A 27,240-nucleotide genomic window follows, 5' to 3' on the forward strand; every position below is an offset into this window, starting at 1 on the left:
CTTCGACGAATGCCTGGCAGTGGCAAAGAAAGTGTCCCAGAGTTTCACTCTTCACATTCTCTACATACGTCTGAATTAGAACATCCAATTTTGCATAAATGTGCTCGTAATCTTGTGTGTCCACTCAGAATACGTACTAACATACTAACTGCAGACTTGCTTATTTTTAGGAGATTTTTCGTCTTGCTCTTATCAGGGTCACCCTATAGGATTTTCGTGGTTCTAACCAAAGTTTCATTATTCCAAGAGGTCTTATCGGACTCTCTCACCCATATTTTTAGTTCAGCTTTTGTTGCGTCGAATGGTTTTGCGTTTGTCAGCTTATCTGCCTCGAGCTTCCTTTCCCTTTAAAGCTATTACATTCGCTCTTTCGACACCGACTACTCCCGAGTGGGCTGTTAAAATGTTATATTTAAAGCACTAATGGCGCTGTTATAAAGTCTCGAAAAGGGACAAAAATTGCGTTTTCTCAAAACTCAAGACATAATATCTCAGATTCCAGATGTGATGGAGAAAATATGAAGTAATATTCGAACTCAGCGCTGATTAATCTTATAGAATCGTCTAACTTAGTCTCAGCGTTTTAACTATTTTAATATTTTGTCTGATAATATTGAAAAGAAACAACTACTAAAGTTAGATAGTACTTTAGTAGCTATTTCCTACAACTTTTATTTGAAGCATTTTCGAGAATAAGTACAAAAAAATTTAAAAAGTATTTCAAATTTTAAAGAAATTTTTATCCCCATATTGTAATTCTCGTGTTATTTCAAAACGTTGTATTGAAAGTTCCCAAACAAAAAAATTATTTTAACAGATTTACTACCGGTTTAACGATAATCAGATATTGAGATTGTAGCCCTGAATGTATCAAATAAGACTCGGGAGTATCACGGTACTTTTGCACATCAAATAGTATCCAAAAAAGTACCATCGTACCAATTTTGCCATCCCTGGCTCCTACATTAATTCGGCTTTCTCAAAATTTTGTTGTTGTATTTCTGTGTGTATTGTAAAAACGTCGAGCACAGACCTTGCTTCGACAAGTGCTGATCAGCAACTGATTTGATTTTGTTTTTCAAGTTGAGAGCAAACCAACTGATATTGCTCATTATAAAAAGAAGAATTAAACCTATAGCGTATGTGTATCAACTTAGCACCAGTTGAATTTTCTCACGCGTATTATGAAATGACAAAAAAGAGCTTCTCTGATATCAATTTTCCGAAAATCCCAGATATCTTTTTGATTTAAGTCTTCAATATTTCTAACTGATATACTTTCGAGAAGTTTCCTATTAAAAACCAGCAAAATCGTTTCATTAGTAACGGAATAACTTTCAGAGTCGTTTACCTATGTGTGTCTATCCGTCCGTCGATCCGTCATTTCGTCGGTATGTCTGTCTGCCATTGTGTCCATGTAAACCTTGTTCGCATGTAGCAAATTTTATTTTGGAATAGTTTTTTTCTGTAATCAAACTTGGCACATACATTTCTGTTCGCCCGAGAATGAAACCTATTGAAATTGGATAAAATCGGTCCATTATTTTGGTCCATTATCTAGCCTTCATACAACCGTATCTCCCGAATATGGCTTTTAAAGCAAAACATTGTTCTATGTTAGTCTAAATCATAGTGTCAATTTTCATAATGATCGACATTCGTATGAACCTAGCCCACTTATAAAGTCCGCTCCTGAAAATTACTTGAAGGTCAAATTTTACTTATAAACACTTATATCATGATTAATTTCTGTCACAGAATGGACGAAAAATCTCTATTTTGGAAGAACGCATGTTTAATAAAATTAGAGATATGGATTTCACAGATACCTGGGGCCTTTTGAAAACTGATTTCAATAAACACACATCCCACCACGTTGTGATTGTTATCCTGGTCAACAGGGGAGCTAACAATTCCTTTAATCTGCAGAATCTTAAAACAGGTGATGATCAAACATATCTTCAGCAATTCTTTGAAATGATTAAACATGGTTCGAACCAGAAAAACACACAATCTGGTACAGATGACCAGTTGCCCGCTGGACCTTGTCCGGGCTGGTCAATTGATTGAGTTTATAAATAAAAGAAGTGCTTAAACCCTTTTCCTTGAGCTTTTGATGAACTCATCAAAAAGGTAATACCAGAAATCCTGAATGTAATATAAAGTATTATGTGTTCCACGAGGATTGTTGAATTAAGATCGAACCACATAATCTCGTACTACAGGTGACCATTTTCCAACTGGACTTTCTTCTGGTTGGTCAGTTGGTTGAGTATCTAATTTAAAGGACTGATGCATGGTAAAATCCAAAAATCGGGATAACTTCGGTGCTGTTGCCGAAGATACCCAGCGTTATAAATGAGTTGATAATTTATTTGGTGCAGGATGAATGTAATGATATAGGGGTCTTCTCTCGCCCTTATACCTAGAGTGTGTCGGATGAATGATAAATGTGCAGGATTCATTGGTGATGGATGAAGGATGGATGCACTTTAGTGTCTCCATAGGATGCTTAGTTGCCCGCAAGATGGTTAGTATTGCGCTGGTCCAGTCTAATGGTTTGGGATTCGATTCACATCAGTAAATATGATCTATTTTAATACAAAAGTTACACTGATTAGTAGTATCCCTGAAGTAAACCCGTCGGCAAGTGTCTCCAAGTCACCAGTTTTGTCGACTATATTGGTGACTTTATCGTGACGTTTTTTAAAGTTCGACGGCTAATCCCAATCGACTTTTAGCTACAGAAAAGTACCAAAAGTGTAGCCTAGAACTGCTAAATTGTACTATTGATTTACTGGTTCCAATATCTACATATGGTCCCAAGAGAAGTACCTAGTTAGTAGTACTAGGTTAGGTTATGTTAAATGTCTATAGTAAAAAGCATTGTATGTCGTATAATAAGTCATTAGTACTGGTGACTGTGTCAAAAGTAAGTCAGTACAGTTTCGCTATTGACATTTCCTGCAGGGATGTTTAGTGAGAATATACATACATAATAGTGTTTGTATTGTATTAGTGCAAGATTTTGTTTTTTTTCAAATTTAGTTTACAATTTCATTAGCTGAATAGGATTAAAACTTAGCTGAATAAAAATTTTATTAATTGAACATTATAGAAAATAAGTGTTTTAAGTTTTTCATGAAATTTAGACTGCTGAATTGTGAAAATTGTTAGCTGAATAAGGATTTTATTAACAAAATGCAAAGAAAATGTAAATATTTCAGGATTTCCTTATACGTTTTTTAGCTGAATTATAAAAAGTGTTAGCTGAATTAGGATTATATTGTGTAAAATTTTTCATATTAAGTTTTTCAAGAAATTTTTAATGCTGAATTGCAAAAATGTTTATGTGTTAACAAAAAACTATAGCTGAATTAGAAAATTTTCTTTAGCTAAATAGCTTAAATCATTAGCTGTACTTTATATTTATATAACAAAAGCCTATTCTTTAAAGTTTGCTTAAAAGTTAATGAGCTGAATTTCAAAAATTGATAGCTGAATTTGATTTAAATATAATTTTCTTTAATTTTTAAGGAATATTGTGGTAATTTTAAAGGCTTTCAGCTAGTTATATTAAGAACAAAATTAAGCTGAATAGTTTTTTTTTAACTTTTTTGATTATAAATTTGAAAAGATAAAAAATCTATAGCTGAATGGCAAAATTTTTAACATTTTGTTAAATCTGTTAAGCTGAATAGTTAAAATTATTAGCTGAATTATGTTTTCTTATAGCAAAAGCCTTTTTAATAAGCTGAATTGCAAAAAAATGTTAGCTGAATGGGGTTTAAATTTCAATTTCTTTATTTTTTTTTTTAATTTATGTTGAAGTTTGTTGTATTAAAGGTTTATAGCTAGCTGAAATAAGAATATTTTTAGCAGAATATTGATTTTTTAAAATAAACTCTTTATATGTTGTTTGTTTTGAAATTTAACCAGCTGAATTAAAAAAAAATTTAAAGACAACAAAATATCATAGCTGAATTGCACAATTTTTAGCTTTAGTTTGTTAAATTTGTTTAGCTGAATAGTTAAATTCAATGTTTATATAGAAAAAGTTTTTCCAAAAGTTCAATCTGCTGAATTTTTTAATATTTTGTTACACTTGTTTAGCGAAAAAGCTAATTTTCTAACACTTTAACCACTGTATAGCAAAGCATTTACTTTAAAACAATTGCCTATTTTTAGGCACAAATATATATCAATAAATACAGCTTCCGTTCAATAACGGTTTTCTATTATTTGAATAAAAACTAAAAGAGCTTTCCACTTGTCAACTAACAACTATGACTAAATAACAAAATAAACATTGCGCATGTATACTATATACAATAAATGAAGATAAATTAATACAGGAAGAGGAGAACAAACAAAAGAGAAGGAAAGCGAGAGAGAGAGAGAGCGAATAAACGTAGAAAGGAATAAAGACAAAGAGATTCGAATGAACCTGCGACAATTGCATACAAATTGCGAAACTAGTGTTACAGTATAAAATTGAAAATGAAACTACAAACAACGTTAACAAATGAACTTTTAATAAAGTAAAACGGTTAAAAAATTATTTATATAGAAAAAAAAAATAACTGAAAAAAGGGAAAATTTTTAATTAAAAAATAAAAATAAAGAAAATTAAAAATAAAATAAAAAAAGAAAAATTTATTTAATGTTAAAGAAAAAAATATATAACTTAGAATATTATTTGTGAAAAAAAAAAAATAAAAGAATTTGAAAAATGTGTGTATAACTGTGCAAAATATAGAGCTAAAGCAAAAAAATTAAGCCGAATGCTTTGAAAATTTAAATAATCTTAAGAGTTATTAGTTTAAATGTTAAATGAAATTTATTGTGTAATAAGTTTAAACTTACAAATACAGTGATTTTGTGTTTTTTATTTGTGTTCTATAACTACGTTATTCAGGCTATTTTCTAATCAACTTTCAGTATTAGGAAAAGCAAAAAGTTTGCACAGGAAAAAAGAAAAAAAAAAAAACATACAAGAAAAGAAAACTCTATGTATTTGCTGTAACCCACATTTTTTCGTTTTTTTTGCGAAAAAATAAGGTAAATGTTGTTTTTTTTATCAGCAATATACACTCTTTAACTTAAGCTTATACATATCAAAACTTACTTACACTAACACACATACATATATTCTAAATATGTATGTATGTTCAAATGTAGCTACTACGTACGTATGGTCCTCCGTTTATGTATAACTGTATAGTATAAAATACTAACAGCAACAACAACAATAATATAAAATGCACACACCCACACCACTTGGCATATAAAATAATACTTAAATACAATTCAAAAATATAATATATATATAAATACATACACATAAACATTTAAACGTTGTAGTATATAACTAAATGCAAACGTATATAAGTAGTTGTACTAAAGAAACAAAAAAAAACCCTTAATGTAAAGTGGCAGTTGCAAGCTGCAGCAATTTAAATATATAAAAAAAACAGAAAACCAATTAGTAGTAATTAGTTTAAAATATATAAAATAAATTATAAATTTAGTATGTATGTCTTTTAACCTTTAGGAAAAAAAACATTTAAATTCAAATTTATATGTTTTTAAATAAACACAACATAAAGTATTTGTGTAACACTTAGGCGTATGTGTAATATATTTCCTTAACATCATACTCATACGCCTAGAGGGACGTTTTTTTGTATAGCTGCTGTTTAGTTGTGTATTTGGCAAACGTGTGTGTTTATGTTCAGTGTTGCAAATTTGACGATTTTCTGCTGAAAACTGATGTTTTTAAAATGATAGAGTTATTTTACTACCGTTTGGAGATTTTTTTTTCGTTTTTCCCAAGTAATTACAACTAAGTATTGTCCAGTGTCTAGTATATAGTCAAGTCTATAGTCCAGAATGTCGTCTAGTCTATAGTCCAGTCTAAAGTATAGTCTATAGTCCAGTCTATTCTAGTATAAAGTGTAACGTTATCTATAGCCTAGTCTGTAGTCTAGTCTATCGTTTAGTTCATAGACTATACTATAGTTTATAATATGGTCTATATTCTGACATATACTCTAGAGTATAATCTAGTATATAGTCCAGAGTATAGTCTATAGTCAAGTCTATAGTCTATTCTATAGTATAGTCTATATTCTAGTCTATAGTCTAGTCTTTAGTGTAGTCTACAGTCTAGTCTATAGTCTTGTCTATAGTCTAGTCTATAGTCTTGTCTATAGTCTAGTCTATAGTCTTGTCTATAGTCTAATCTATAGTCTAGTCTATAGTCTGGTATATATTATAGTCTATTTTCTTGTGTATAGTCTATTCTATAGTATAGTCTATAGTCTAGTCTATAGTCTAGTCTATAGTCTAGTCTATAGTCTAGTCTATAGTCTAGTCTATATTCTTGTTTATAGTCTAGTCTATAGTCTAGTCTATAGTCTAGTCTATATTCTAGTCTATAGTCTAGTCTATAGTCTATAGTCTAGTCTATAGTCTAGTCTATAGTCTAGTCTATAGTCTAGTCTATAGTCTAGTCTATAGTCTAGTCTATAGTCTAGTCTATAGTCTAGTCTATAGTCTAGTCTATAGTCTAGTCTATAGTCTAGTCTATAGTCTAGTCTATGGTCTAGTATATAGTCTAGTCTATACTCTAGTCTATAGTGTAGTCGATAGTGTAGTCTATAGTATTGTCAATAGCCTAGTCTATAGTCTTGTCTATATTCTAGTCGATAGTGTAGTATATAGTATAGTCTATAGCCTAGTCTATAGTCTAGTCTATAGTCTAGTCTATAGCCTAGTCCATAGTCTAGTCTATAGTCTAGTCTATAGTCTAGTCTATAGTCTAGTCTATAGTCTAGTGTATAGTCTTGTTAATAATCTTGTCTAGATGTCTAGTGGTTATTATCACGGGGTTTTTCGAGAAATGGTGGTAAAATATTGACAACACTGTTTGTGTTTCAAATATTCAATTTGTTTTATTTTTTGATTTGGTCAAAAGCAATAAATAAACTAATGAAAACAACAATAAAACCTCTCGCTCTCGCTTTTACTCACTGCTTTCATTTACTCACTCGTTTCTTTTTATAACTTTCTCTAATATTTAAAACATACATACGATTATGCACGAGTAGCAAGTATACACATATGAATGTGTGAAAGAAGAGAGAGTTTGGTTTTTTTTTTTTGATTTGATATATTATTTTATGTTAAAATTTTATTTCGTTTTAAAATTTACCATGATGGCATGTCATAATGTCCATGGAATACTTTTTTTTGTGATTATGAGATAAATTTAAACAAATTTTTGTTTATATCGAAAAGCGTTTGTCAAATATTGAACTTTTTCTATAGTTTTTAATTGAAAGTGTCATAATTTTCATGGACATTATGACATAGTACGTTATGACAAGCTTTTGCTAATTACTAAAGCTTGCAGAGAAAATATTGTGAAAATTTCAAATATTTTTATCTAAAATCTAAATATTTGTATTTAGCTTAGGATTTTGTTGTAAAATTTTTGGACAGCTATAAACAAATTGACACAATTCATCCACTTAATATTAGCAATAAGTAATTAAATAACGTCACAAATAAAGTGTGCGTTAAGCAAAATATTAGAGGTCAAAGGTCACAAGAATCTGTGTTTTTCTTGAAAACGTTTTTATATCTTTATTGTTTTTTTAATAGGTTAGGTTTGAAAGTAGTATGTATGTATGTATGTATGTATGTATGTATGTATGTATGTATGTATGTATGTATGTATGTATGTATGTATGTATGTATGTATGTCAGATACAAAAAAATCTACTTTTATTCCATTAATGGTTCTAGTTATTAGTGGGTATGTTGGTGGTAAATTGGAGAATGGACTACTAGACGGTTTATCGTCTCCTTTAACCATTCAACAGCCTACCTTTAAGGTCGATCTACAGAGTTAGCTGTACATTTTTAGAGGTCAAAGGTCCCAAGTGTTTTTTTTTTGAAAACGTTTTTATATCTTTATTGTTGCTTCCTATGGGGTGACTCTGATGAGAGCATGACGAAAAATCTCCTCAAAATTAATAAGTGTGAGATTAGTATGATGGTATAAAATTGGACGTGAGAATTCAGACGAATGTATTAAGAGAAAGTGGAGATGACAATGAAAATCTAGGGCATTTTCTTTGCCACTGTCAGGCATTCGTTGAAATTAGATCCAAGTATCTTGGGGGAGATGTTGTTCTGGAAATAATATTTCTCACTAACGCTCCTCTGCTCTGAGTGGATATACAGGATTAAAATTGGACGTGAGGATTCAGACGAATGTATTAAGAGCATGTGGTGATGACAATGAAACTCTAGGGTATTTTATTTGCCACTGTCGGGCATTCAGATTGATGTTGTTCTGGAAATAAGAAAATTTTTAGGAAATACCTCCAGGAAACTTTGTTCTTGAAGATTGAAAGTTGATACATATTTTGAAAAATTATCCTTTTTTCCCATAAAAAGGAGCGCACAACAAGCCCTATAATTTAGTAGAATACATTCTCTAAAAAAACTAACTTTATTGTTTCTTTATAAATAGTAAGGTTAGGTTTGAAAGGGGGATACAAAAAATACATTTATTCCCTTATCGGGTCTAGTGACCCGAAAATGTTTTAATCCGTTTGTTCAATTTTTTGTGTATTAAGATGTGTTAACCTATGTCCTTTTTAAAAAAACTACTAGTATCCCTATCCATCGTTCCATAATTGTATAGTGGCTCTTCCTTTCTCTTTTTTACAAGTACATTGTCTCTTTCATTGCAATTATGTCCATATAGAATGGTACGTATTTGATGTAAAGCTGGTCACTGAAATAGTATTCTGCTACTTATAACTCTCTTATAGTATGGTACAATCTGAGATATAACCTTAGCAGAGGATATAGCTGCTGGATTAAGGGGACTTTTTTGGTACTTTTCCGTGCTTCAAAGGTAGTTTTTGAATTTTCTATAATGCTAAACCTAGAAACATGAAATTAAGCATGAAGAGAACAGAGTAAGCGAGAACCTATTAAAGATGACCATTTGAAATTTTTCGTTCATCAAAAGGTACTTTTTTCATTTTCTGTAATATTAAACCTATGAACAAAAAATTAAAATGTACTTTTTCCCTCATCAAAGGTACTTTTTAAAATTTTCTATTATATTGAATTTAGAAAAATGAAATTAAGTATGTAGAGCCTGTTTGTTTTTAAAAAAGTACTTTTTGAATATTTTATAACATTGAACCTACAAACCAAAAATTAAGCAGCCACGAGTACTTTTTCGTTCTTCAAACGATACTTTTTGTCAAAAGTGGAATTTTTGGTACTTTTCGTTCTTCAAACAATACTTTTTTGAATTTTTTATTATATTGAATCTAGAAATATAAAACTAAGCATGTAGAGTCCGGACTAAACGAGAGCCTATATGATGGGATTTTTTTTTTGGTACTTTTTTACTCTTCAAAAGGTACTTTTTGAATTTCTATACTATACATAAGTATGAATCTATTAATCTATAAAAGAACATTGTTTGGTACTTTTTATTTTCAACTTAGTACTTTTTGGATATCTTATAAACCTTTAAAACGGACTTTTTTGTAATAAAATAAATATTGGTTACAGTGAAGAATCTTAAAGATTTGGCACAGCCGAATATAGAACTCTCACTTGTTAGTCGAGTACAGACAAACTGAAATATGTTAAAATAGTTTTTAATAGTTATTTAACTTTTGATAATTCTGTGTGTCCATATATGTGCAAAACATTTTTAAATTTTTTTTATGTATACATACATATGTCTGAACAAAATTGAAAAAAAAAAACTGTTGCAAAACTAAGATAAATTGCATATATGTATGTTACTTATTCAGTTGTATTTAAGCACTCTCACTGGTCGTAAATTTAAGTAGACTTTCACAGTTTATCTTATAGCATTTTTACGCAGCAATACATTTCTCTTAAAAATCATATCATAGTATATTTTAACACTTCTTACTTCCATGGCCTGTAGTTGTATTATTTCACTTTTTGGTAAAAGTAGTTCTTTTTTTAATTGGACCATCACTCTGGGGATAACCATTGTGTTGGGTATAGGAAAATAGGTTGTGGGAAGGGGGATAGAGGGAGTAGTGTTTGTGGACATTTGATTTAAATCCTCTTATATCGAAAGTGGCAGGGAATACCTCTGCAGGAAGTTTATTCCACATACGAACAGTGCGGCTGAAGAATGAATTTTCCCTGTAATGTGTTGTGAGGTCCACTGGCCAATCTACCACAAATGGGTACGGTTTGATGATGTTCTGATCAGGACGACCAAACATTCACTGATCCGGTTGATAAAGCTAACATTTTAGCTGTGTTATGCTCAAACAATACTTGCTTGCCGGTTAGCGATCAACCACTGGCCGAGCTCGAACGAGTATCAGTAACTATCCCAAATATATTCTTTCGAGCGCGTGCCGTTAAAAATGTTCTAACAGATCTCAACATAAACAAGTCTCCTGGACCAGATGGCATACCAGCACTGGTCCAGGAGACTTGTCCATTAGCTATACCATGCCGGCAAATTTTCTGCATGCTGAAAGATTGCTAATGTAACGCTAATTCCTAAAAAAGGAGAGGCTTATAATCCTGAAAATTATCGCTTAATAGCAATTTGTTCAGCACTTTCTAAAGTTATGGAAAGTATGGTCAAGTACCATCTTATCAAGTATTTAGAGATCAAAAATTTACCTAAGGAACGCCAGCATGGCTTTCGTAGAGGTCGCTCTACGGGTGACTTACTAGACTTCTTTTCGGAGAAATGGTGGCTCTAGATATTTCAAAGTCGTTCGATAGAGTGTAGCATGGTGCACTTGTATCCATTTGGTGTCGGTTAAAACTTCTCTCGATTTTTTTCGAGTTTTCTCAGAGATCGCACTATACGAATTGTTATCAGTGGTCAAAGTCGACTTAAAATTGTCGGCGGCGGCGGCAGGGCTAAAATAATTAGCAGCGGCTTAGAGTCGGTTTAGAGCCGATCGTTTTTAAGGAAATTTTAATATTTAAGAATTTTAAAAATTAATAAAAACATTTAAATAAATTTAATAAAAATTATCACATTTATATTAAAAATGTAAAAAAAATCCATATCGGGAGTATTGAAAATTATAAAATATCGCTTTTTACATATTATCCTTTGTAAAAATCTTGTACGTTTTCAAAATATAATTGTCCAACAATAATTCATTATGATTCAGAACCAAAAATAATTAGTCTAAAGCCATTAATATCCAAAGAAAAATATTAAAAAATTTAAATCGTCTTAAGCCGAATGTTTTGGCGGCGGCTCAAGCACTAAATATAGCTCGGCGGCGACTAAGCGCCGGTCGACTTCGCCTTTTGGTTGTTATAAATGGGTTCTCATCAAACGAGTTCATGATTAATTCAGGGATACCGCAAGGCTCCGTTCTTTCCTCTACCCTTTTTCTTATCTTTATAAATGACATTCTATGTCAAACTTCCAACTCTAGTTAGTCTTTTGCGGATGACAGCAGTATTCTTATTCGTTAGATCATAGGCCAAGTCCTCTATAGAATGAGGCAATGAGGCGCAATATGAATGAATCGCTTAACCACGCCTTCATAAAAATCTCTGAATGGGGTCGTGTTAATAGGGTCAATTTTAACGCCCGTAAGACTCTATGTTGTTTTTTAACCCATAAACGCTTGACAGATATTGTTGTTCCTATATACATATATTGGTTGTGTAAATATTAAGGAACCAGAAACTCTTGATGTTCTTACTATTGATCTTCTTACTATTTACATCACTTATATCCGACCGAAAATGGAATACAACTCCCATGTATGGGCCGGAGCTGCGAAGTCTATTTTGGAGCCACTCGACCGCGTACAGGAGAGGGCGAAGGTACTTATCGGTGATAGTAGGGTATCCAACTCTATTGTGCACCGTCGCAACATGGGGTGTATTTCATTGTTCTACTTGATTTTGTGAACACTGTTCTTATTTAATTAATATAAATATCAGAAATTGATAATTCAATACTATATTGCCTAACGACCACACTAACTTCTCCTACTAACTATGTACATTATTTTAAAATACCAAAGTTTTTTTTCTTTCATTCAATATATTTGATGGCATCGAATTTCTCAAAAAGGAAATGTATGTAATTGCAAACACATTTTGGTAAAAAGTTTCCTCTTATCTATAACCTCACACATACAAACATTTGAGTAACTGCCGGAAGAATATGTTTTTTTTTTTAATGTTCATAATTTAATTTGCCTCAACGGCTTAAGAGATCAAGTTTGAGACATGTGTACGAGAATAAGAACAGATAATGTATATAAGTTTTTCTTTAGACGTCATTCTCAAAAAAAAAAAAAAAACAGAACATGGTGTGAAATCAAGGTTTTTTTGTTAAAATGTTTTCTATAGAGTTATTTTTTCTGTTGTCTAGTACATTCAGGCAAACGAATTGTTGAAATTTATAATGTGGCTATTTTAGTTATAAGAAAAAAACAACATCACAATTTTTCCATTCCATCAGCCTAAACTTTTAAATACAAACAACTTTGTCTGTTTGTAGCAAAAGTACGCATTTGTAAAGAATGCCACATCTGTAGCAAATACATAGAAGAAAACAAAAAAAAAAAAAACTAACGAACTTTCATTGAAACCTTAAACCGCAGAATAATATAAAGTTGAATAAATACATGTTTCTAAAGACAAACTAAAAATACTTTCACATTACAGTTTTCGTTCTATATTTGTTTGTATGCAATGTAAAAGGCTTTTAATTCAATTTTAATATTCACAAGGGCAAGGTTATTTTACTTATTTTTTTTATCTGTGTACCCTCCATTGCAATGGTTAGACAAGATTGTATGAGTAAAGGAATCCATAAATAAAATGGCCAAATCAAACATATTTGTCATTGACTACTATATTATAGTGGAAATAATAAATTCCAAAAAAAGAAACAATATTTCTATACAGTGACGTAGATGTATAAAGGCTTAGGCAGTGTTCTTTCATAGAATGAAGTCTTTTTTATAAGGAACATATACATATATGAACATATTTTTCATGATGACCGTATGTTATGTGATTGCTGCTTTCGGGGGTTTGATTGTAATCCTTTGAAAAAGAGGTGCTACCAGTATCTCTAGTCTGTAGGGTCTATAAACTGGTGATGATCAAATGTATCCTCGGCCCTTCCTTGGAATGATTTGACATGGTGGTGTGTCATAATGTACAGTGTCAGTATCTCTAGTCTGTAGGGTCTTTAAACTGGTGATGATCAAATGTATCTTCGGCCCTTCCTTGGAATGATTTGATATGGTGGTGTGTCATAATGTACAGTGTAATATTGTCCATGGACATAATGGCAATTTCCAAAGTGTCACAATGTCCAAGAGCAATGCGACAAAAAGTCCATGGATTTCAAAAAGTATATTTATCAAAAATATATTTTTTAGCGAAGCCGGTATTCGAAGTTTTCCAGAGTTTTTCTATACCATGTCGGCAAAGTTCCTGTATGCTGAAAGATTGCTAATGTAACGCCAATTCCTTAAAATGTAGAGGGTTATAACACTGAAAATTACCGTCCAATAGCAATTTGTTCAGCACTTTCTAAACTTATGGAAAGTAGGGTCAATTTCCATCTTGTCAAGTATTTAGAGACCAAAAATTTACTTAACGACCGACAGTATGGCTTTCGTAGAGGTCGCTCTGAGGGAGACTTACTAGATTTCTTTTCGGAGAAATGGTGGCTCTAGACATAACAAAGGCATTCGATAGAATGTAGCATTGTGCACTTGTATTAATACTAATTGCATTTGGTGTCGGTAATAACTTCTCTCGATTTATTTCGAGCTTTCTCAGAGATGACGATCAAATGTATTCTCGGCCCTTCCTTGGGATGATTTGACATGGTGGTGTGTCATAATGTCCAATGTCCATAGACCTAATGACACACTAAATTGAGTCATATTGTTCATGGACATAATGACAATTTCCAAAGTGTCACAATGTCTAAGAGCAATGCGACAGAAAGTCAAGGGATTTTAAAGAGTCCATTTATTAAAAAAAGGATTGTTTAGCGAAAGCGGTATTCGAAATTTTCCAGAGTTTGAATCCACTGCGCCCACCATATGACATAAGGTCGAACCAGAAAACAATATAATTTGGTACCACGGGAACCGGTAGATACCAGGGACTTTATCTTGTCCCAATAACTGAAAAGGTCGCTTCGAAGTGCATGTGGTAACTGTGGTTGAAACCAAAATTCGCAAAAAGAGAATGTTGATTCAAAGACCGATGTTCGTTGAAATCGGAAAAGTGACTGTGAGACTAAGTGTTGAAAATTAGTTGGTGTTAAGTAAATATGATACTGAAAGTATGTACACGCAGAGAAAAAACATTGTTGTGGTAACCATGTTCTAAGAGCAACATATTATGGTTAAAATTATGATTGTAGTCTAAATATATTATGGTTATTGTAATATTTTTAAAATATCATTTTATGGTTAAAATCAGCTAAAACATTTCATCATAATGTTTTTTATTTGCAATAATGTTGTTTGTTATACATAACTATATTATGATACAATGTGATCAAAATATCGTTAAAAATATGTATTCGAAATCAAATATATTTTGATTACTGTATCAGTACAATAGCAGTTTTTAAAAAAGTAAAAGCCATCATTACTCAAGCCGATCTACAAATTTCAATTTGATTCCCAAAAACATAACTACATTATTTTATATAAAGTGAAATACTTATACATATAATGTTTTAAACCAAATGAGAATTATTTCAACTCTTTTTATTGACGCTTTAAACAACACACACACAAAATAATATGTATGAGGTGTGTTGCTAAAGTTGTTTTGTTGTAGCAACAGACATAGAACAACGAAACATATAACGGTTATTTATAACAACATAACATATAATGGTTATACAACATATAGCAACATAACGTATAATGGTTATCAGTAAGTTGAAATATTTTTTAGTAACATAATATGTTTTAGTCGTTACCATTACTTAGTTATTGAAAAAATAATTATTTTTTAGTGAATCATACACAAATTTATAATTGCCATGAACATAAAATGATTACAGTAACAACAATATTGTTTAAATAGAATTAAAATAAGAATTATATGTTTTTGATAACTATATATTGTTACAGTGAACATAGTTTAGTTATAGTAACCATGTCGAACTATGTTTTTTCTCTGCGTGTAAGGGTATACAGATCTTACAGTATGTGAATCCGTTGGATTTTGTTCTCTATGAGTGTGTCGAAGAATGAGAAACGTGCTCGTTTGAATGAATGTAATGAATGAAAGGTATCTTAGATAAGTGATAACATTGAATACCGAATACGTCTCTAGGTGCTATTGTCAACTCAATAAAGGAAGTGATATTTTTGCATCTCGGAAGTTAAGCAACTAGGTAGAATAGCCAGATGTTAGATAGCTCGAGCACTTCAGCAAAGTTCTTATACATGGACCGGCAGAACCATGTCAAAAGATTGTTAGATTCATAAAGATGCGGAGGTAAATCTCAAAAGAAGCTTACCCAGTTTATGAATAAGGCCACCGTAAAATAAGGCATACACGGCATTTGCTACATGTTTGCATCAACTACATAAGTACTCTGGTATAAATGAATAAGCTCTGAAATGGACAATAGAACTATTTGCAAGAGGGTATAAATGGAACATTTCAGCACGAGGTCGATGCAGACAATTTATAACTATAATTACACAAAAGATGTATCACTCAAGTGCTAGTGAGACGCAACTCCATCGAAATCTAGACAAGAAAGACAAGGCGTCCTAAACAAGTTAATGGCGATGACGGTCATAGGTCCTTGGTAACGAAATAGTTTGGGAATAGCAAAGTCGCCTAAATCTAAAGATCTGGGGAGAGAAGTGTAGGCGTTGTCACAAAACAGAGCTATGTTCAGGAATTTTATCAAAGCTCTATAGCTATTGTAGAAACAACACACATGTGTGACGGTTTTTGTTGATTCGACAACATCAACTAGAGAGGTAGACAAAAACATGAATCCATTAAAAAAACCGAGGGCTTGTTCCTACTCACGGTACTCATACTGTGATATGAACAATGTAAAACCTGAAACATGCTCATACAAGGAAGGACAATTCATTGGTATCACTTGTACAAGATACCTTACATTCATCATCATGCAATCCAGCACTGTTCTCATTCAACCCGCATTCGCATTGAGAAAAATATTCGTTATAAACACTGCAAGTATAAGGATGCCTGAGACATCCATTTCTCATTAAATGTACCTTACACCAACTCATTGCCTTAGTTTAACGGACATTCCTCTGCGGAATATCTGTTGTCTCGGCAATAACACCGAACTTATACCGCATTATAGATTTCACCGCATATTAGTCATGAAACTAACATTATTTTCCCACGAGTTAGGGTTTAAACCACAGCTAACGCGTGCGGCTTTAGAAACTTTACTTCGATCGAAACACATGATAGGACATCGTGGTGAAGAGGAGCATTAGGACAAACCCTTGACGGTATCTGTTGTTATACGTATTGCTCTGAAAAGCAGAAAACTACCAAACGACCAGAAATAAAGGAGAAAATGTACTTTTGCTATAAAGAGATAGAAACTTGAGTTAGTGAACCTGGTGAGCGCAAAACCGTTAAGAGCAATAAGAGCGACAAAATCGTAACCACTTGAAATAATGGAAAGCAGGAAACACTACAAAGATCTAAATAAGTATCCCAAACAAGAGAAGATCTCGAAGAAATAATTAAGTCCGAGTTTAGTAAAATAGTAAGGATTCTGACCGGATACACAGTACTACGGTCAAAGCCATACAGTACTGGGCGATTGGATTTAGAAGAATGTATAGCACTTCGTGTGCGCAATTAAATGTTGGAATACCTTTTTCGGGCATAACTGTACAAGTTTGGTGAACCAGATTCAGAAGAATGTAGAGCATGTTGAAAACACAGTGAAAAGTTAATACACTTTATGTGTCAATGCCGGGATTTTGTCAAAATTTGATCCATATATTTTGGAATCAATGTTATTTCATATACTTCATTCCTCAGGAACATTAATTGGAAAATTTGAGGACCTCTATATAATGATTATCTACTAACTTTTTCCAAAGGAGCGTGCAAGAGGTCCATTTGCTGTCATGTTAAACTTTTTGAGATCTAATGATTTGTATTAAACTGTATGAGAAACGTCCTTTTATCTAAAATCTATCTTTCCAGTATTCATATTGGATCCAAGTCTTATAAAATAGTGCCCTTGTAAAAAATACTTTAACAGACATAACTGGTATAAAAATCATATTATTTCTACAAAAAAGATTTGTTTTAAAACTAAAATCAATATTTTAAATTCTGAAAAGCTTAATCCGTGACCCAAATCTTTAGTAAAAGTTTCTTATTGGTGTACGCATCGTATGAGCAATATTTATCAATTTGTTATATAACATATATTACTCATACGTCCTCTTGTCACCTTTAACTTTCCACCAAGTTTTACGCATCGTATGAGCTATATTTATTAATTTGTTCTAACGTATATTACTCATACGTCCTCTTTTCACTCTTTACTTTCCACTCTTTACTATGACCAGTTAAAAATGAGTAAAATAAACCGATTTTGTCCCTAGAGAAAAAGTATGTTTAACATAAACAAGTTTCTATTAAGCAGCTTATGTGGGACTTTAACGCACAGCTTAATTTTGTTATAAATCATCTTTACACAATGGGACAATAAAAATATACATACACCTTTTAAAATTTATTACACATTTAAATAAAACTTAAACCACGAAATTGTTTTGATAACTTCCAAAGTGCTTTAACTTAAAATAAGAAAAAAACGAAGAATCTTATACAACAATTTAAATAAATAATAAAGTTTTGTTTTTAAAATGAAATTTTTAAATCATTTACTTCCTTGCCATTATGACTCTGGTAGCTTTCAACTAAATGAAGTCATACAAAAAATCTATCTAGAATTCTCGTCGTTATATTTATTCCATCATCATGGCTTAAAATCAATATTTAAAGTACATGTCACAGCAAATGGTGTCTTGAATGGTTACTGGAAAAATGTATTTATTATTATTTTTTGTATATATTCATTTCCATCTTCAATGACTGACTAGAATTGCATATTGCGGCGTAGTATGCAGAAAGCGCATATACATTTTTCTGACATCAAATATATTTGAAATGAAAAACAATTTTAAATTTCCTAGAATTTTAATATTATTTAAACAACATGAACAGAGCGGATATTTAAAATACAAGGAATAATGTTTCCGTTAAGGTTTCAATTTATCTGGAATGCTTACAATGTGCGAAGATCAGCTGAGTTTTGTAATGCAACTAAAAAAATTTGCTTTAAAATTGCATTATTTTGAAGAAAGTTTTAAATAGTTGCAATAAAATGTTTCTAATATCGAATAGTAGGTTAGTTTTAAACTATGATGCGTAAACTCTGTAAGCGCTTATTCTCATGGACAATTAGGTTGGTGTATTATTATGATAAAATATAAAAAAAATTTATCATTTGATGTTCAGAAACTAAGTTTCCAGCCGTATTTCATTTGAGTTTTCCAATTCGTGTCCAGAAGGCTGTACTTAATATTTGGTGTAACTTTGCTCCCAAGATATTTCAATATAGTTTTCATAAAAGTCGATAAAAGTGGCGAAGTGTTTCAAGTTTTCTCTGTTTTCCAAGTATGCTTGCTATTTGCCTAGCCTGTAATCCAGTGTCGAGTCAAAATAGATATCATCATACTATATTTAGACTTATTAATTTCTTCTAGAATTCGTCTCTTCTGGACCATCTCATGAGATCTTTCTTGTTATAAACGCCATGGATTCTTTCCCTCTTCTTTTTCCATTAGCCTTTATTGTATCCAATGACATTGCTTCCTTGAACTTACTTGTGTGCCCTTTTCTTTATAGTAAGAAAAATTCGATCTCATATATATCCGATTGTCTTCAAATAGCTCGAACAGATGTTGTATGAACCATTGTCCCCCTTATACCTTGTTGGACATATTTCACGGTGGTACTTTTATAATCACAGGGAGAGCTTGTTAAACAACCCACCAGTGCCTCTTTGTATATTTTACACGCCGGTGGCAATGTTTGGATCAGTTCATGTACAAGAACTTTGCCTTTGTTGTTCTTTCCATTGTTGTCCCATTACTTAACTTCCGAGAAGCAAAAACATCACTTCCACCACCATGCAAGCGGGATGGCCTTTGCTGATTCGGCAACAACATTTAAAGACATAATCAGCAGAAAGAAATATGAATCGATCAAATATGCCGAAGACTTGTTCTTACTCAAAGAGAACACGCTGTGTATAAGAGTAAACCTTGAAGATACCCAGACTAGGAAAGAAATTAAATGGTGTCACTTGTATCAGATACAAGTCCTGCACTTTTCACATTCATTTGGCACACTCACTCACTCACTCACTTATCATTCTACAGACTCATATCCAACCCTAAGTCGCTATCTACTTGAGTACTTGAGCTATCTAATCTTTAACCATTGATGCCCCGTTGCTTAACTTCCGAGATGTAAAACAACACTTTCGTTTTTAACCATGCAGATGTGATGGCCTCTGTTGAGTTAGCAACAGCACCTGGAGACGTATCCAGTAGACCGAAGTACGAACAAAGTTTACTCTGATGTAGAGCATACATTACGTATAATATACAATTGACACAAGCTCATTTCCAACGCTTAGTCCCACAGTCACTTCTCTGTGGGCTATCTGTTGTCATTCGGTAATAGCACCGAACTTATCCCGAAATATTGACTTTACCTTAAATCAGTCCTTTAACAGTCATTTACTCTTCCCGCGAATTTGGGTTGAAACCACAGTTACTACGTAGATCCTGAAGGAACATTTACCAACTGCCCAGCCAGGACATAGTCCTGCGGGCAACTGGCCACTCGTAGTACCAGATTATGTGGTTCTCTGGTTAGACCCCATGTCAAATACCAAGGAAAAGCCCATGAGTGAAGTTTATCAGTTTATAGTCCCGGCAGACTAGAGATACTGGTAGCATCTCTATATCCTGGATTATCATAAAGAAAAATGCCCCGGAGAGGATCTCTGCAGGTTATCTGTTTTATCTGCATCAGCACCGAACTTATCTTGAATTATAGACTTTGCCACGCATCAATTTTTTATCCAACATTCTCTTTCCGCGTTTTAGCCAAGTGTATCCGAAAGGACCTCTGCAAAAAACGGCACATGATAAGGTACTCCGTGCGTATAGGCTTCCGGTGTAAGTAGTATTAGATTATACCATTCCCAATTATTTCAAGGAAAGCCAGAGAATACATTTAGTACCACCAGTTTATAGTCCCCTAATACTGAGGTAATCTAAATTGATCTAATTTAGCTTTTATTACATATTTTTTACATATATAGACAGAAATCAATTTCAAAAGTTTAAGATTATATCCTTTATGTGATGTCTTCATATAAATTCAAGGATTATACCTATTACTAAACTCTGTTTTTTGCCAGTGTATTATTGTTCAGGGTTCAAAATGTTCAGAAATTTTTATATCGTGTAAAAGTCAGACTTTAGTTTTATCCTTTTAGTGTTTAGCGCTATTGGTTAAACCCAGCCTAAGAAAGTGATCTGTTTCATCGGCGCTTCACGAAAAATATTTTGGTTTATTGACCCTTGGAAGTATGATGAAATCATCTGTATAGCAGACAAGCGTAAGTTCTTTTGTGGTTTGAATACTAAGAAAGCTATTATCGCTATTACATAATTCGGGAGCTCTTGGTCTCGACTTATTATATGAATGTATAGTAATCTGGTGAAATATACGAAGTCACTAGAGTAGCAATTGGGTTAGATTCGGTCGGTACTTTGGTATCTGCCTCTTGTCACAAAACTGTGACTATGTTACATATACCTATGTTGAGGCTTCCCAAATTTGACCACAAAAGGTGTGTTTCAATATTATATTTCTGACACGATATCTCAAAAACTTAATGTAATGTAGAAATTCTGAAACATTTAGGCTTAAAAGTTGGTTGACCACCATAATTCTTTTTTTAATTATACAGACAAAAATGTATTCAAGAAATCCATAAAATTCTTTAGTTTTAAAAAAGTCCGATCTGAAGAAAATCCATTTGTTTAAGAACACGTATAATGTTTAAACAATATAATTGATATACATACATATGTATGTGTATGTATATAAAAATAATAATAAAACCAACAGTGCTCTCCACATGTTCAATAAATGTTTTTTGTCTGTTTATCAGTATGACAGTTTTTATTTGTTCGAATACAATGGAATTATAAGTCATAAACACTTTTAACAATAAAAATTTTACATATGTACGATTATTTCTTACATACACATGTATATGTATAAGTATACACTTAACTATTTAATATATTTTTTAAATTATTGATCAATGGCTTTTCTGAATATCTTTTTTTTCATTGTTGTTTTTGAAGGATATATAAAGATTTGATATTTTAAGAAAGAAGTCGGTTTAAGCGCGACTGTATGATAACCTTTACACTTCTAAGATTATTTTCGTAATATTGTTGCTATTACTAGCAAAGGATTTTACTATATAACAGTAATTAAGACTGTAATTAACTAAAAATTATAAATCAAATATATAAATGTCCAATGGTTAAACAAACAAAACAATAAAATTATTATGTAAGGTCATTCTAGTCAGTACTGACTGGGTCAATGTGTTTAGATTCATACGTCATAGAAAACTACTCTTGGCCTACTAATAAAAAAAATCATTTATTTCAAAATGAAATTTAAACGTGTATGTACAAAGTGTGCGTGTCTATTTGTATGCATTCTAATTTTTTTTGAAATCCCTACATGCTCAGACATAAGTATTCACTGGGGTGCTTGTTTTAATTTAATTTTTTTTTTAAACAATATAAATACCTTTTGCATTTCGAACACATTTAAAGTGATAAGAAAAGATCATTATAAAACAAATTATTGTTCTTGCAGTAGTTTTTACTTCTAGCATTTGCACGAGACAAAAACATAGGCTATTTTCCTACAATTCTAATATGATGATTACAGCAAAACATTATACCGTATTTTAATGAGACTTTCAAATGATTGTTTAATAATGCTCCTTTTAAAATTATTTAAATTTTGCCCCATTTTCGCACGCGACATGTTACATTGTACCTATTTCCATTATAATATTTATGTTGTTTCTTCTGCTCATTGCTCAGCAGTTCGGGGGTCATCGACAGCCCAGTTGTTTTAGTAAGTGCTTGTCCTAAATGGTTGTCAATTGATTACAGGGATAACATTTGTGTCGAAAAACTAATTAATGCAAACCAGGCGGTTTGGCATTAGTGGAAATCAGTGTCATTGGCAGCGAAACAGTTCGACAAAGAGTCAAGATTAATAATTTTGTTATGTATGTACTCTTTGTAAATGAAAGTCTTGCTTTTGTAAGCTATATCGGAAGCAGTTATCACTTTACTGTCCCCAAGTTATCTAGACACTCAAAAGGAAAATTCAATGGTGTCACTTGTATAAGATACTTTAGATTCCTTACCATTCAAACATTCTTCCGATACACTCACTTTAGGTATATGAGTGGTTACATTCATCCCGTATCATATATACTAAACACCTAATCTTTTCCACCGCTTAGTCCCACACTAACTCCTTTGCGGGACAACAGATGTCTTAGCACAAGACTTATGATGAATTATATACTTCACCATGCATCAGTATTCTCTTCCCGCAAATTTGGGTTTAAACCACAGTTATTGATTGAAGAGGTATATTTAGGGTGCAAATGGTCTTTGAAGAGACTTTTCCTATAACTGTGTCAAGATAAAGTACGAAACTCTCCCATGTTAGCTACGATTTACGAGGTGCAAGATTAAATGACTCTCTAGTTCGTTCCAAGATCAAATCATTCGAAGGAAAGGTCGAATATACATACTTTTGAAGTCACTAGTTTATAGTCATAGCAAACTAAGTCTACTGATAGCATGTCTTTTCTTTCATATTTCTGAGGCTAGGTCAGGAGGCCAATTTCAGATATCAATTTCAGAAGTGAGTCTAATCAACGATCGAAACAAATAGTAGTTAGACGAGGGAAAGCTTGAACTACATAAAAGTCGGGTAAGGCAAAACATTTCAACTTGTATTACAACATGTGATAGAGCTTTGTGATAATAGTAAATGTTGGTATTAAATAGTTGGTAGGTTATTCTAAGCATTTTTTGGTAAATGATCACTTTAAAGGAATCAAGTGCTATAAGTAAAGGATATCCAGATATGAGTAGATCTTAGCAAATTGAAGAATTTAACCTGGCTAGTTAGCCTTACAATATCATTCTTTCTGTTCGGAAAGATAATTTTACGTAATACTGCTCGAAAATTTCTTGACATTTTTGCATAATTAGTTCTGGGGACAAATTCTAGCATTCGAAAGAGAATGAAATTTCTAATAACATTTTTTAAAATTCTAAAGAGGTTTCGATCGATTTCGAATGACTGAATTCGCGGCCTGGTCTTTCGGCTTTTTGACTAACATAGTAGATCTTTGTCTTCCATAACTTCTATGATTAGTTTAAAAATTATTTAGAAAGTATAGTTAAAATATCAAAGTTGGCCGACTTGTGTGCTCAAGTTATGGACAATTGGTTAAATAATCCAATATTTGAAACTGCAATACTCCATTTACGAATTTAACAGTAAAAAGCGTTTATCTGGAAAAGTATAAAAACTAGAGTCTTTAAATTCTACAGACATCTCTGACATTTTTATAAACATTTGGAGAACTATAACTACAAAGAACTTTTGTGATACAAAATATGAATATTTAGGAGAAAAATTGGACCAACATCAAGGCTATTAACACCCATATACGTTTGAGCTAAAATTCACAAATTTAGATGGAATGTTTACTAAAACTTATTTAGTATTTAAAGTTTTAGACTTACATGAGGCTAGATAAAATAACAGAGCAATCTTTACCAGATTATGGCTTGTAAATGAATCGAAAAAAAAACTTATAGAAATAATAACTTTAAACTATTGTCAATTACACGTTGAAAATCTAAACTGATTTCACTTTGAAAAAGTTGTAATTTTTCAGCTTTGAAGAAGAAAACAAGTAAGAGTGCTATATTCGGCTGTGCCGAATCTTATATACCCTTCACCATAGTGTATTTTAAACATATTAGTTTTATAAATTTTAAATTTTTCCCGTCTACATTATTATTACACCAAAAGAAAAACAAAATGAACAACAACAACGCTAAACGAAATAGAAAACAAAATTCACAATGCATCTAAAACAACAGACATCTAAACACACATAATGAAAAACAAAAACAAAATAAACAACGCAATAAAACCAACCGACTTCCAAATATACGAACAGAATTTACAAAAACAAAATACACAACTCAATGACGCCAACAGCATCCAAACATAAAAAATACACAGCTGAATGAAACCAAATACATCTACATACGCACATGTACATTTTTATCCAATTCACAGTGTTGTTGTTGCTTTTTTATGAAATCATGAAAAAATGTGGCTTTTTTGATGAAATTTTCAGAGGTTGTCTCGGATTTTTGCTCATATCTCCCTTATTTATAGACCGATTTTGCTGATTTTAAATAGCGATCTTCTCGAAAGCATGTCTAACTGAATTATTGAAGATTTGGATCTCGCCAATATCTGGGGACCTCTAAAAACTGATTTCAACAAACACACAGACAGACGGACAGACTGACAGACATAGCTTAATCGACTCCGCTATCTATAAGGACTCGGAATATATATACTTTATAGGGTCGGAAAATTATACCTTCTCACGAAGGTGAAGGGTATAATAAGGAAAGTTAATTCCACTTTCGTGTGACAGACCCGATAGTGTTGTATTAAGCATTTTTTTAAATACGTATAAATGTATATATGTGTCACCCGGTTTCTTATGTCAATGATGTTCTTTAAATATTTTCTTTAACATTGAATAGATATGAGAAGAAGAAGAAGAAACAAAATGCTCTAAGAAATACACGAGTATAAAAGGATTCTCTCATGTTGTCATTTTTAATGCAATTTTTTTAAACTACAATTTGTTGTTGTTTTTTTCCTTTCAAATTGAAAATGCGATAATGGACACTAATGACACTTGTTATTATTGTCTAAACATTAAAGTAAGTGTTTTTAATCAGACAATAACAATTTGTATTCACATTTGTCGTTGTTGTTGTTGTTGTTGCTGTAATTATTATTGTTTTAATTTGAATTTCATTTTTAAACGAATATGCATAGTGTGCAGAAAAAAAGTTGAAGAAAAAAAATGGCAATATTAAGTACAAGTGATTTTTTTATGTAAATGTTTGATTTGACAATTGATGACATTTTTTTCATTTTAATTTCTTTTATCATAATTCTAAAAGATTGTTCAGTTTATGAGAGTCTTAAAACATTTGTTATTAGCTAATCTTTAAAAAAGATGAGCTAATGAATAATTAGTATGATTTTGTTATGCAAACACATATCCAAACAATAATACGTCATAACATCTTTTTGCATAATCAAGGATATTCAAAATTACTCAGTTAGTAAATGATGCCTGCATCCGTCTAAGATGCTAAGAATTGGAAATTTCCCGAAACCTTGTCTTAAATGTTGCTAATAAGGAATTGACCTAACTATTTGACCTCTACTTAAAATATTGATTTTTTTACATTAAAGATTTCTTGAGATACACATTCATACGTTTTGGCATGTTTCGGCTTAACCGTTTTATATTTGGTTCACATATTTAAATGACTATTATTAACACCATTATTCTAATTTTGTTAAATAGTTAATCTTGGTTTAAATTTGTTTTTCTCATTAAAAATATTTATTATTATAAATATTTAATCTGATCAAAAAGGCGACATGTTGTGCTTTTTGTTGGAAACTAAAAATATGCAATAAAAGCAATAAAATTTTAAATATACAAAATACATACACAATATGATTACTATCCCAGTAGTTCGATGGGTTGTCCCAAATATAAACTCCTACTTAGGCTTACCCATAACTAACCGATTAGCCTGGCTATTAAAACATGCGGTTGTCCTAGGAGAAAGTCAACCGACACTCAATGGATTACAAAGAGACAATCAAAACCTTTTTGTTTAAGCTTTCTCTTTTAGTACATACCCTCTAGTTTACTTGAGAACAGTAAAGTGACGACAGTTTTTGCTATCGTTTACAAGGAACGAACGACTAATTAGCTCTAACCAAGCGATTAGATGTTATTGGAAATTACTGTAATTTTCGAATTCATTAACTCTCGAACTACTGAGAAGTAAATTTGTGTTTTAACGTGAGCTTGTCCTTACTGAAAATCGAATTTAATTCATATCAATTTCATAGATATTTGTAAATGAATACAATACAAAAGGGATACGATGACTACTTGTGAAACTGCTGGAAACATTTAAATTTACTAAACTTGTATGTGCTAAAGTTCACACATTTTTACCAACATATAATCATTAATAAAAGGATGACGCCTTAAGTTAATATGTATGAGTGTTCGTCTGTGTATTTATTTTTAAATACATATAATTTTATGTATAAAATACTAAAGTATTCATGTATGTATATTGTATATAAATACACTGATTCGGGGAATTTATTTAAATATATCACTACATCCTACGCCAGTGTGTTGTAGTTTTAAGCAACTAAATATAAATGGAGTTAATGCTTTTTAAAAAAGTATGTTTAAAATATACATGTGAAAGCGACATCTACAGAATATTGTTTTTTGATTAATTCTATTCTATAGTCTAGTCTGTAGTTTAGTTTGAAAGCGAGTATAGTCTATAGTCCAGTCGATTGTCTAGTCGATTGTCTAGTCAATAGTCTAGTCGATAGTCTAATCGATAGTCCAGTCGATAGTCTACTCTATAGCCTACTCTGTAGTCCAGTATATAGTCTATTCTATAGTATAGTCTATTCTATAGTATAGTTCATAATCTAGTCTATTGCCTTGTCTATTGTCTTGTCTATAGTCTAGTCTATAGTCTAGTCTATAGTCTAGTCTATAGTCTAGTCTAGTCTATAGTATAGTCTATAGTCTAGTCTATAGTCTAGTCTATAGTCTAGTCTATA

General features: G+C 31.7%; 1 protein-coding gene across 3 annotated transcripts in view; it reads left to right on the top strand.

Annotated features, from left to right (window-relative positions):
• The first annotated feature begins 4,599 nt into the window (after positions 1 to 4,599).
• The window catches only part of LOC111677099, a 67,670-nt gene continuing 45,029 nt past the window's right edge, over positions 4,600 to 27,240 (top strand). Inside the window, exon 1 of one of the 3 annotated variants that reach the window (XM_046951500.1) lies at positions 4,600 to 5,061. The gene's annotated coding sequence lies outside the window, so the exon portion shown is untranslated. The remainder of the gene's footprint in view (positions 5,062 to 27,240) is intronic. The other 2 variants (XM_046951498.1, XM_046951499.1) reach the window with 2 other exon arrangements.

This window comes from Lucilia cuprina, chromosome 5 (assembly GCF_022045245.1).
Source record: "Lucilia cuprina isolate Lc7/37 chromosome 5, ASM2204524v1, whole genome shotgun sequence".
Lineage (NCBI taxonomy): Eukaryota > Metazoa > Arthropoda > Insecta > Diptera > Calliphoridae > Lucilia > Lucilia cuprina.